This window comes from Haemaphysalis longicornis, unplaced genomic scaffold (assembly GCF_048455015.1).
Source record: "Haemaphysalis longicornis isolate Haplotype H1 unplaced genomic scaffold, Haemaphysalis longicornis Haplotype H1 scaffold_2, whole genome shotgun sequence".
NCBI classification, from domain to species: Eukaryota; Metazoa; Arthropoda; class Arachnida; order Ixodida; family Ixodidae; genus Haemaphysalis; species Haemaphysalis longicornis.
The window spans coordinates 255,632,864-255,646,097 of record NW_027526295.1 but is presented as its reverse complement, the minus strand read 5'-3'; the positions used below and the strand labels follow the sequence as shown (position 1 = coordinate 255,646,097).

Here is a 13,234-nt window from a genome sequence, read left to right as displayed (position 1 = left end):
CCTGATTAATTGTGACCTCCTGAGGACCTTTTTAACGTGCGCCGAAATCTGGAACACACGGGCGTTTTCGTTTTTCACCCCCATCAGAAAAGCGGCCGCCGCGGCCGGGAGTCAAACCCGCATCCTTGTGTTCAGCGCAATCCCAGTTTCGAAGTGAAGGCGTCACCACCACGCGTAAGCCGGTGGGTGGTTGATCAAGTGTAATGAGTGTCCTAATGCACATATTATAAACCACATTATGCCTGGGTTGTTTACTGGCACCATAACAATGGGAAGATTCAGGGCTATGTTGTGAATAGTTATTTCTCAGTAGAGTTGTAAAACCGTTTGAGGTATTTTATTACTTTTCAACATTCAGACACACGTGCATTTGCAGGAGAGGGGCGGTCCCGAAAAATGGCTGCGATATTTCTTACAAGTAAAAAACAGCGCGAAAGACAGCGCAAAAGAAAGAGTACACGCGCATTGCGCTGCGTGTGTCTGCTCTTCCATTTCCTCCTGTCTTTTGCACACTTTTTCCGCTTAGGCATTATGCACCAACTGGCCCGCGTTACCTCTCTTATATTACAACAAATCAATCCCTGTTTACCCAATTACACAGATTACGGCTTGTCCGAGATTTGTTTACTAAAATATCCCGGATTATTGGGAAGGGGGTCGGGAGGAGGGGACAAGGTTTAACGCGGGGAAGCTGCACCGGTACGCATGCAGGCAACCATGTGAGTGCGCCGTCACTGGTTGCGTCGGGCTCCGCGGGATGGCGGTACTTGTCCGTGCTAAGCACTTTATGTGTGTTGGACGTTCCAAACTCTACTCCACCGAAGGCAAAGTAATGCATCGAGTTCAATGTGAGTGCGACTAATATCTCTGTTGACACCACCGTTGAGAATCGGGTTGAAGGGGGCAGGTGAGCCACGCTGGTGTTTTTTTTTTTTTCTTTCTTTCTGCAGCGTGCAGGCGCAGTGGCACAAGCCGCGCCATGTCCGTGGCGCAGCGGCCATGTCTGTGGCCGTTTCCCGTGTTGCCAAGCGAAGAGACTGATAGCTAGACTTTTCAATGAATACCTCCTATAAAGCGTACCGCAATGGAATGCTGTGGAATAATTTCAATCCCGTAGAGGTCTTTAAAGTGCGCCGAAAACTTGACACCCAGCCGTTATCGTTTTTCGCCTAAAAAAAAAAAGGGTCGCCGTCTTTATGCTCAGCATACCGCGTCTTTATGTTCAGCATACCACGGATTATTGGGAATCGCTGTTTTGAAACAAGTGATTGGATTTAATAAACAAGGGTTGTTTACGAAGCTTGATTCTCTCAAAACCATGTAATGGACCGGCTATCGCAATATACAATCATCGAACCTCTCTGTGCATTTACCATAGAGAGTTGAACTTAGAAAGCAAGGAAGATAAATAAATAAATAATATATATATATATATATATATATATATATAAATAAATACGATGCCGTTATTGTTTATCGCCTCCGAAAAAAAAAAAAGGTCGCCGCGGCCGGGGATTGAACCCGCGTCTTTATGCTCAGCAGGCCACGGATTATTTGAGATTTGAGCCCATACTGGTAGCCGGAATAGGGCGAGAGGTCTACAGGAAGTCACTTCGCTTTTCTTTCCTAGCTGTTACATAGCGGCCATGTGCCCACGAGCGATTGCGGCATTTAATTGTCTACTAATGCTTGCGCTTTCTTACTCCGCTTCTCCATTTCACCGACATTACGTTTTCTTTGTGATGTTGAGGGAGCACGCCAACATAGTCAGTCTTTTTCTCGGTTCTTTTGCTCCTTTTTGAGTCAATCGAGAGAAAGTGGTAGGTTATGTAGACCTTCGGGATTTCGGTGCCTCACTTTTAGTTATCTTATTTTTATTTTTTGTTTTTGTTTTATCAAACACGTGATCCATGCCATATTCGGGTATGAATAGCGAGATTACCAGTTTTGGCTATCAATAGCCAAATTGGGCTACATTTTGTTTCTTTTGGCTATGTTGATTTTTTAGTCATATACATTTTTCCTACTATAACGAATAAATGTCCCAAGCTCAATAATTACCATTGTGTGTGCAGACAGAAGGCGTTGGCGTTGGGGCAATGAGCAAGAAACGCTTACGGAACACAAAACGGCGATTCGGTAATACTTTCCCACTTGCTTACGGATTTTTACAACCGTGTGAGTACCCGGCCCGCCCATGGACGACACTAGGTCTCGTCTCGCTCTCAATATCAAGCGCTGTCGTTAATATCGGAGATGAAGTCTATATGGGGAAAGACCTTCCCTTAATACTACAGCCTTCATAGACAAACAACGTAGCGGCACGTCGATGGCACCGTGGCCGCTAAGGAATCTGGAGGGGGTTACGGGGCGATGAGGGCGCACCGAGGGACCAGTTAGTGTCTTTTTATAGAGGTGAGCGCTCCTGGAAGACACACTATCGAGTCTCGATGACTCGAGGCGGGCCGTAATAGGTGCGTCGGGAACAGGGCCCGGATGCGTGCAGGGGGGCCTCAAGCATCGATAGCGTCATCAGTATTACGGTTTCTTTGTTGCTCGATTGTTTCCTCCTTTAGGATTTGCAGAGGACGGAGTGCACAAGTGTCTCTGCGCCGTTTGTTTCGTTGCGTAATTCGCACGCACAGGTTATGGGGCGAGTCGATGCAAGCATCTCAATATAAAGAAAAAAGGAACAGATCATAAAAGCTTTAATACAAGCCAATTGAACCGAGAGGAGTTCCAAGAACCTTAAAAGTGTCCGTGACCGATTCCATAATTCCCTCAGTTATGCTACTGAGCATGAGGTCCCGGGTTGGAGTTTTGCCTACAGTGGCTGCTTTTCACGAGGCTTCGGAAGACGTTAAAGAGCTTCGGGTGAAGTTTCTGCCCATAAAACCCCGGGTAATTTGAACATTTGTCGTCGCAAGAATCATACCACCGCATTCGCAACAGAGATAGAGAGAGAGGTAAAGAGAGGAAGAGAGACAGAGAAAGAGATAAGAGAGAGAAAGAGAGAAGAGAGAGAGAGAGAGAGAGAGAGAGAGAGAGAGAGAGAGAGAGAGAGAGAGAGAGAGAGAGAGAGAGAGAGAGAGAGAGAGAGAGAGAGAGAGAGAACGATCTTTAGTGAAGACTGGCGATGCTAGCCGGGCTAAAATGCCTAACTTGCTACGCGAGTTGATGACGTGATGAAGATGATGGCGATGATGTTCAAGAACTTGATGCGCACAGAAAGGGCGAGTTATTCACAGCGATTGGTTTAGATCTGTGTGTTGCAGGTACTCTATCAGAGCTTTTGTAGCCCGTAAAGTACGTTGGGGACAAGCCCATGGTCCTAAAACGTCATAATGTCCACGGAAAGAAGCAGTCCCAAAGACACTGCGAGGGACACTCTTTGAGTACTGAATCGAGCACATTCACGAACAGGTGCTGGAGGGTTTCTCGCACATCACAGTGTGGCCAGAGTGGCGACGTAGCTGTTGCGCGTGTATGCGACATTCAACCTCATGCGATGTAGAATTGCTTCTACCCGCTTGGAGACTCCTGGTGGCATTTGGAATTTGCAGTTGGGATCGATGGAAGATAGCGGCGCAGAATAACGTGATACGTCACCCTGTAGTCCAGTCCTCCGGCCTGTTAATCTCAGATGATGTGTACCTAGGCTGGAGGTCAATTTTTTGTCCCAACAGGCGCTCAAAACACTCGAGAAAGGCTGAGGCTATGCCCAAACTACCGGCGCAAAAGCCATATCGTGATCTATAGGCGTACAAAAAAACGGCGTGTCACACAGTTCGGTTGGCTGAGGCGTTACATGACGTCATTTTTAACGTTATTACGACTGTTACCGCGACAGTCTGTACACGGCCTGATGCGAATGCGCAGGATCGATAACAGACTAAATGCATGGCTGTGACTCGTTATTCAAACGTGTTTGTCTTGTTGATCGTAAAAAATAGGCATTGGCACCAGTTACGTAATGTATGATAAACTACATTACTTTACGACTTCGTTTATATCTCAAAAGAAGATCGTTCAGGTCGGTTGCGTAAAGCTGTAGTTTACTTCAACCCCACCAGGCCTTCCTTTTTTCGTCGAGTCACGCGATATCTAATACCGAAAGGAAAATGATTGTGCCTTCAAACGCAAGTACTCGGAGCGAAGTTGCGGCGAGAAATCGGCCCTATAAACCTAAGAAGCGAACACAGTTCAGGAGGAGTGCAAGGCTAGTAAAAAGTGCGGCGAAATAAAGTGGAAAATTTTCGTATTGTGGCCGCAGTTTGAGAACCTGGTGACCAGTCGCTGTACACGAACTTTTACGACCTAACCATTTCCCCACGGAAAGTCTTCGAGATAGTATACGCTTGGTAAGCCGCTCCCTAACAACCGGATTCGGGTAATGTCTGCCATCTGTCTGCTTCATCTTTTCAATGGCCAAATCTGTTCGCCTTAAATCGAGAAGTTAAGCGCCTCAGTATTACACACTGTTTCTTTGTTAGCGTTTCATCCCAAGTAATGTGAAGCTAAAACCAAGACATTTACTACAGTTCACACGAATAGAATGACAACAAGTAAGATGGCACGAAAGTCACAGCTAAAGCTCCACGTGGGCACACCATAGGTCTGATGTTATTTGAGTTGGGACGGCTCTGTAGGGCAGTACTTTGCTGGTTTGCGACGATAACCTGAAACGGGAGTTCTCTTTTAGCGGCCCGCTGACCTTTTTCGGACAACTAGTGAGCAAATTGGGCAATTCAGTTTCTTCTATCCCCGGCAGGTGTTTTCTGTCTTACGTATATTTGTTATCTGCAGTTCAGCTCGACCATCTGGTATAGGTGGCTCCATTTATTTGTTTGGGCTAGCGGACAGAGATCATAGTATAAAAGGCGCAGGAAGGCCATACGCTTTTTGAAGGCTGACAGACTACTACTCTTTCGGCTCTTGCACGGAAGGTAATGTTACTCTAAACAGCGAAAGCGTATCGACAGACATAAGCAAAAAGGGGCTACCAAAACGACTTTGACACCAAAGAAGACGTCAAGAAATTGGCCTCATAAAACTGTACATTTCGGCGTGGTAGTTTGTTCATTAAGCTACATGGCAGCCGTTGACACCGAGCCAGAGAGAAGGATGACTATTTTCTTGAGGAGAATATGCCCTGGCGGGGAAAAAGTGAGATTTAGGGAGAGGGAGAGAAGGATGAAAGAGTCGTCAGAGTTTAAGGTTGCGGTTCGTGCACGGCTGGCGAAATGACAAGTCACTTGAAGTGGTCGTGGCCAATCAGTAATTTATAAGTTCCATAGGGAAAAAATTGGCCCCGCTTAACTGACTTTACATCGCGAACGCTGCCTGGCGCTCCCTAATGGCAAGGCCAACATTTATTGAGCTTCTCAAATGCAGAAGATCGATTTGCACAAGCTAGGACTGGCTGAGTGGTTATCTATCCATATCCCGTCTATACTCCGTTTCATACATAGCGAGCAATGCTTCCAAGTCTAGGGAGTGTGATTGGGCGCTTCCTGTGACGAAGAAAGTAGGTTCCAAGGGTGCTCAAGGCAATTAACTTCCAGATACTGTGAACTCCACTATTATAATTAGTATTTTTCTAGTGTTATCTGGACAGACAAAGTTTACGTACGTTTACTGCCGCAATATTTGATGCTGCAGTAATCCCTCGTTAACTCGCAGTCATAAAGTCTGCCGGAAATTTCCAGATAAGCGAAACGCCGAAAATTTGTGGCCAGGTTACTGATACAGGAGCTAGTGCTGGTACCAAAATCTTCACTGCACACGGGAGCTTTAATAATGAAGGCAAAATAATTCGCAGGAAAAAAGTAGCAGTGGCTTATCTCGAATATGCCAGGATATACGTAGCGTGAGCTAAGGTTCAGCTGGCTATTCTTAGCTTTCCTGGTTGTCTAGGATTAGCTTGATTATCATGCTTACTGCTGCTTCAATGACACACACAAGGTATACGCATTATGTGACACACGCATATTTATCAAGCTGCTCCGGCGCAGCATCACCAATCACCCCAGAGCTAAGCTGGTTCCACAGGCGCACGCCCGTGTTGCTTCGACGCACGAGCCATCGGTTCCCCACCCGGCTACCCCTCGCATGAGCATCAAGTGGACCGGGCCGCCACGTGCGGAACGGAGGTCGGCGACGACGCTGGGCGCGCGGGGTGTATGAGAGACGCCGGGCAGCGAGCAACATTCTGTTCGCCGTGTGACGTCACTGCTCCTCGCGCATGAGCAGCACGGATCTCCAGGAGCCACGTGAAACTACTCAACCACGGCCAGTGTAGCTCACGCTACAAAACCAATTTTTATTTTTGCGGAAGAAAAAACTTCTAGTACACTCTACCCGGGCTGCGCCGTGTACGAGGCGCATCGGCCATGTCTGTGGCCGTTTCATGTGTTGCCAAGCGAAGAAAATCAAAACATCCCCCTCGCGAGGGGCACGATCAAATGCAGAGCATTTCCGCGGGGGGCGTGCCTGCAAGTCTTATGGATTACGTATTGGTTGTTGTTGTTGTAATTGTTGTCTTCCAGCGTAGACATTGTCGATGAAGTCGATGGTGAAACGTGAAACGTGCCGTGAACCCCCTGCCGCGGCTATTACGCAACGTGGAGAGGCTACGACGCAACGTGGCGCGGCTATGACGCAACACAATCCAACACAATCCACTTTAATCCAACCCAATCCAAATCCAAGCCAAGCCAATCCAATCTAATCCAATCCAATCCAATCCAATCAAATCCAATCCAATGCCCTTCGCGAGAGAGTGTTATAGCGCCGAAATCGCGCCACCACATGAACGCGAACCGAACGCGGCGAGAGAGGGTGTTGCGAGCGGAGAGAAGGCAAGGAGGACGCGGGGGAGAGGGCGCACCTGTGGCCGACGGTTGAATGAGTCAAGGATATAAGGCGCGTGCGTAACCTTCCATTCTGTGTTGGCTCCGTGGAGCAGTCGGTAAAGTGCCGTGTACCTTGCGTTCCGCCCGCAGAGTCGTGGGATCGAAACCTGGCGCCGGAAGGTATTGTTTCTTTATATTATTTCTTCTTTGGAGTGATGCGGACTACGGACGCCAACGCGGGTGACATCGTGAGTTACTAAAATGCTCTGCATTTAAAACTGCGTAAACCCCGCCTGTTTCGCGTTCGCGTCCGGTCCCAGGAAGGCGTTCTCAAGCTACGCAACGCATCGCATTAATCGCAGGTCGCCACCGCTACATTCTACGTTGTTGTGAAGCAGGGGTCGCATGTTTCTGGTCTCTGCTGTTTTACACGCTTCACGAGGCTCCTCGTCGTCCGCATGATCAGCTGCATCGTCCACAGCTACACTCAACTATGTAGGTGACGGACAGCATTACGCTGACGGGGACATCGGCCACGTACAGCGCGTACTCCGCGTAAATTTGCCTTTCACGACCGCGTTCGGCACGTAGTGGAAGCTAAGCTTTCGAAAGGAGACCTTATCAACTGCCTGCAGCGGACTTTGCTTTGTGTCCTCTTTGTCAACATTTCGAGATATCCGCGGTAATCCTAAGAAACGTGTCGAGATAAAGGGGAGCAAATACAGACCACCTATGGGTGGCAAATGCGCGGCGAGTAAAAGTTAAGACTTAACCCATATTTCAAGATATCCGAGTTCGAGTTAACGAGGGGCTGTATTTTGCTTTCAGTGTTTGTTACAAGAGACATGCAGAGATGGCACCATGTGTCCAAGCAGTATGCTGCCAGTCGAGCACGTCTGGCCTTTGAGCAGACGACACGAAGGGTTTCGCCGCCCTGCCTTTCCTTTCAGCCATGTAGACGAGGCTCTTCGGCCAGCGCATTTTAGCCACGACGAGAGGCGGAGTGATACAAGTTGTTTATTTTTTGCTGCGGACTACTTGCATAGCTTCCACTGCGTTGCGGTGCTTGGAGCTTTCTCTCCCCCTCTCTAGGCTATGTCCTCTCCACATCGCCTCATCCGAGTTACCGCTCGACTAAGAACAGGGTACATGAGTATGTTTATTGAGCAGGTTCTCGAGTATCACTTTAAGTTGTATATAACAGTGGTTAGCGCATACCTTAACATTGTCTCTAGTGAGGAAGAGTCAGCTGCCAACGGGGATTGTTCATGTAATACGTAGGTAAGCACAGGGATTCAGCACCCACAGCCAAAGCTACCCCAATAGCAATAATACATGACCTGAAATTTGTGCCATTTTATTCGCAGCTGTATGCACATCACCACTGGATGCGAGGAAGTGTTGGAACTCGTCGACATCAAAAGGTTATTGGCCGCGTATATGCTTGCTTTGCTGCAAATGACGTTCAAATACAATAGAGGCACAGGCGCCCCTGCCGAGTAAAGCCCGTACTACATGGAGCGATTTCGCCTGCGAATTCGCTGATGCGGCGCCGCTCGTGCGGCAAAACCACCTTTTTTCGTTGCTGCGGCAAAGTGCCAAACATTTGAAGCGGTCGAGCAAACGCCGCTCGTGCGGCGTGGCGGCGTAGAGGGGCCGGACCTGCGGCCAATAGGAGCACAGCTCGGCACCACTTGCACGCTTGGAAACCAGATGGCGTTGCTTGTGTGAGCGCGACTAGAGTTCCTGTATATAGCTCCCGCAGGGAGCTATATACAGGAACTGTATATATAGCTCCCTGCGGGAGCTATATACAGGAACTTTAAGCGCGACAAAAGCGTGGGCACACCAAAACGTTTGTCTTCTCTGCTGTGTGTGCGTATATTGATAAAGAATTGGCGATTCTTATATAAAACCGCAAATAAACTTATATTCACCGCAAACCAGGCAGAAACAACTTGCCAAGAAAGTTAAATAAAACCACCCTTGTTAAAATCACAACAACCTTTGCTGGTGGCAAACTTAATTCAGTCTGCAAATAAGGCGCATCTGAAATGCAAAAATCGCGGCGTTCGCAGGCCCCATGTAGACGACAATTCCAGGCATTGCGAATTTCGCAAGTGCGAATGTTCGTTCCAGCGGATTCGCAGGCGAAATTCGCTCCATGTAGAACGGGCTTAACTCCGATCCCTTTTAATTCGGTTGTCTATTTCGTATTTTGAGGGTTATCTGAGGGTTCACAGTGAGTTTCAAATTGTTGCTCCGGTGTACAGCAAAGCCCCTGCACTGCAACGCCCCCAGCGAACAGGACAAGGAATTGTGGCTGCAGGTTCGGAAGGCCCGTGTTCGTACCTCGTCATGGGTTCACCAGTGGCTCTACTAGTTATCCACCGACGACCAACTTGTAGCCCACCAAGGCTCATCATCATCATGATCATCATCATTATCAGTCTGTCTATGTCCACTGCAGGGCAAAGGCCTCTCCCATCGATCTCCATTTATCCCGGTCCGTAAAAGAGCCGCGACTTGAATGTCAAAGCTGCTGTACAGGTGATCATTCACTCCACATGGCCCGGATGTGTATAGTTCGTACGGCCCAGGAAGAGGCCGTGCTTCGAGAGACTCGGCGTACGACGCATCCGCTAGAGACGATAAGTGACGCTAGCAGAGTGGCGGCGTACGATAACGTCGACCAAAACGACGAGCTCACTCTGGTCTTGCTCAACATAAGTTCATTCAGACAGACAGACAGACAGACAGACAGACAGACAGACAGACAGACAGACAGACAGACAGACAGACAGACAGACAGACAGACAGACAGACAGACAGACAGACACGCTTGTTTGGTTATCTGCTCCTTCAAATGCGTCTTGTTTTGCTGCCTCTACTTACTGTAATAAATAGGGTAGGTGTGCTGAGGCATAATAAACAGGACATATGCAGTTAAAACCTTACGTGTTCTCGATTAACGGAACCAGACTACATAGTATTGTTTAATTGCTAGTCCTCAGGCCAGGGGAGGGTTCCCTGGCGCATGACTATGTGCACATTTTCCCCAGCTGCTCGTAATAAAAGCATAACACGCCTAGCAGTATGGTGGCATATTTGAAATATCGAATTCGGTTGTTATTGCGGGATCGCGAAAAGGTGGCAATAAAATTCTCTCTCTTTTGCAGATTCGAAGGTTTGTGGACAAATCTACAGCAGTGCGGTCTCTTCGCCAGGCTGTTCATATATCCCGGCCAGCGAAAAAGTGAGCCTCTTTTTTTTCTATCCTCTTAGTTTTGAAATGTCTAGTTCTTTACGGAAAAACTGCACGCTTATTTCTGCTTTGAAAATGATAGGGTAGACCACCGGATATCCGGACAGGCGGCCAGTGTCACTCCGTGGAGTCCTTGTTACATTGAGATATATAATGTCAAAGCCGTCTTAAAGGACTAAAAAAGACAAGATAACTTACAGCCAACAGTTCTTAGTCTAAGTGCCTCCCCCCTCCCCCTTCCCACAGTGGACGAACTCTGTAAATCGCGTGAAACTACGACCATCGTTTTGAATATGACGTCATATTGGCATGAGAAATGGATATTTGTCTTGGTCCTGGAACCCTTGACAACCAAAAAAAAAAAAAAAAAACTACTCTTTTCCTCATTTACCGTGAGACGCGCAATCGAGCGGCGCGAAAAACGATGCCAGATACGACGGTACGGTGCCGTTCGATTCCGTTCTGCACAGCAAGGGTAAGATATATCTATTTTTAGCGGCTGTCAAGGACTGCTGAACCAAGGGAAATATCCACTTCGCACGCCAATATGACGTCACATTCAAAACGACGGTCGTCGTTTTACACAACTTACACACACGCCACCTGGTGGCGACATTTCTGTATTATCTATCTGCAAGTTGAAAATCCGGAAATTTCACGACCCCTTTATGCCTCTGTGAGTCACATCACTGCATCAGTTGGCGTGGTACTCCCTATGATCGGACTACGCATTATAAGAGCACGTTCCTTCCCTTCAACATCGTGGAAAATATCAAAGTCCCTTCATCGAAAGATTAGGAAAGCGCAGGATGTGTAGCACACAATCCGCATGACAGAACGGTTTTGTTCAAAGGGGTGGTTTAGTGCGCGAAAAACGCGGAATGCACGTGTTTTAGATTGCTTTGTAGACCACGCCGGCCGACGAAATGTTTCGCAAACGCGTCGTTCGACTAGATACCGTAAGTCCATGGGCCAAATTGCAGCAGAACTGCCGTGTGTGACTGCAAACTGCTGTAGGTTTTATTCACTGGTGTGGCCTGCACGTCCGCAACCATGTGTGTGCGCCTCCACGCCGGTGCCTACGCGTCCCCTTTGCTTTGGCGGCGTCGTATGCACGGGCTCTGCGCAGTGCAGGGGGCCGCGACTCCCCCTCGTCTTCCTGACTTCCCCCGACGCATTTTGTGTTTTTGTTGTACATGGCGTGTTCGAGTGATTCCATAAAGTAAGGCGTGCCGCGTTAACATTGGTTACACGAAGAGATGTGAATGTTCCGTTCATCTGTGTGACAACCTTGCGCTGGAATTCAATTGCAACCTCCTTACGAGCGAGTAAAAGTTGATCGTGGCTCGAAGCGGCGAAGTGAAAATACAGGTGCGAAGTATTACCTCAATGTCAAGTACTGTTTCGCACAGCTTCCTACAGCCTGCCTCTCGAAACGTGCTATAGTGAAGGTTTACGCTTTGACTCCTTTTTCCTGTTAGGCGCTCTGCGCTTCCTGGGCTCCATTCGCTCAACTTTTTTTTTTCCTTAACTTTATTTCGAGTTTTTCCCTTGCACTACATTGCGTGCCATGTTAATTTAGTTTTTTTTTCTCTCTATTGCTGCTTTCCCGATCTCTCACATTCACTTCACTGCATTGTAATCATCCCAATCTGGCGCAGCAAGCACTGCCGCTAGCAGAGCTGACTCTCCAACCCACATTAAAGAGCTCTCTCTCTCTCTCTCTCTCTCTCTCTCTCTCTCTCTCTCTCTCTCTCTCTCTCTCTCTCTCTCTCTCTCTCTCTCTCTCTCTCTCTCTCTCTCTCTCTCTCTCGCCTTTCGGCCGCTGGGCCACTTGCTGAGAGATGGCGCTAGTCTCCCAGCTAACAATGCACTCCCTGCTACGCTACCGTTTCATCTCAATCGGCGGGCGCGTGAACTCACAATTTCTTCGGAAGGATTGTTTGGTTTTTGTATTGAACGACTCCGCCGTGGGCGAGGTTCGGGCGCACCTGTGTCAATATCCGCGTTCAACTGCGCTGCAACGTGGGCATTTCATGCGCCGTGCCTCTTTTTTTTTTTTTTTTTTTTTTTTTTTGCAACCGCAGCTCTATTTACCGGCGGTGATGCGGAGTTCTCACGGGCAAGTAGGACATTACCGCATGATGACACTGCAATTATTCATGTCCGTTGACGCCTTGGCCAAGAATCGTGCGGTGAAGGCGCAGATGACGGACGACGCTGTTGTTCTTTTTCTGCGAGATGCAGTTGCATGCGCAAACACGGCGGCCACTGTCATAGTGGTTTTAAGTGTTGCCAAGAGAATAAATCGCCCGCTAACCTTTATGCGAATACCATCTATATCTTTTATTCCTTTTTAAACAGGCAGCGCCATCTCCCGGCGTATCGAAGAGTTACCCATTCTTGTGAATGGTCGCGCTGGAGGAGCGGCGGGCGCACACTTTTATTCGCCGCTCCTCCAGTCCGGCCGTGCCTTGTGGCGCTGGGCTCTCGCTCACACTGAAATAACGTACTAGATTGCGCAATCCTCTCGTTTGCTCTAGCTGAGAAGGTTCTAAGATCATAAAGGCGCGGTAGAAACGACATGCGTCACTTATTTATTTATTTATTCAAGAATACCCCTAAAGGCCCTCACTAGGAGGGTATTACATAGGGGGCAGGATACATTGAGAACGAAAAAAAAAAGAATGCTAGCAGCCCGTTAATAGGCAAACAAATAAATACAAGTGGGTGTGAGGCAAAAAAAAAGAAAAAAAAGAAAGCAAGAAAGAAGGAAAACAAACAAAAAATCTTGAAGGAACTCTAGAACCTATAAAAGCACTTTTTAGTAAAGTTAACATACGAAGTAAGTGTGTAAAAGTTCTTGGAATTTGGTCGGATCTGTAAAATTTACAATGTGAGATGGTAGGGCATTCCAATCCACAATTGTGCGAGGTATGAAGGATTGTGAATATTTGGAAGTGTGGCATTTCACACGTGTCACTTTTAAGGCATGGTCCCGTCGGGGAAAGATGGTCGGTGTCGATGAAAAGAAATCAGGATGAAGAGAAGAGTGATGGTACAGTTTATGAAACAATGATAAACGTGACAGTTTACGTCGATCTGATAGGATAGG

At 47.8% G+C, this 13,234-nt stretch overlaps 1 protein-coding gene across 1 annotated transcript in view; it reads left to right on the top strand.

The window, feature by feature from the left end:
* Positions 1-13,234, top strand: part of Elk (Eag-like K[+] channel) — a 394,257-nt gene that overhangs the window by 134,314 nt on the left and 246,709 nt on the right. Inside the window, exon 2 of the mRNA XM_077700237.1 lies at positions 10,034-10,110. The gene's annotated coding sequence lies outside the window, so the exon portion shown is untranslated. The remainder of the gene's footprint in view (positions 1-10,033; positions 10,111-13,234) is intronic.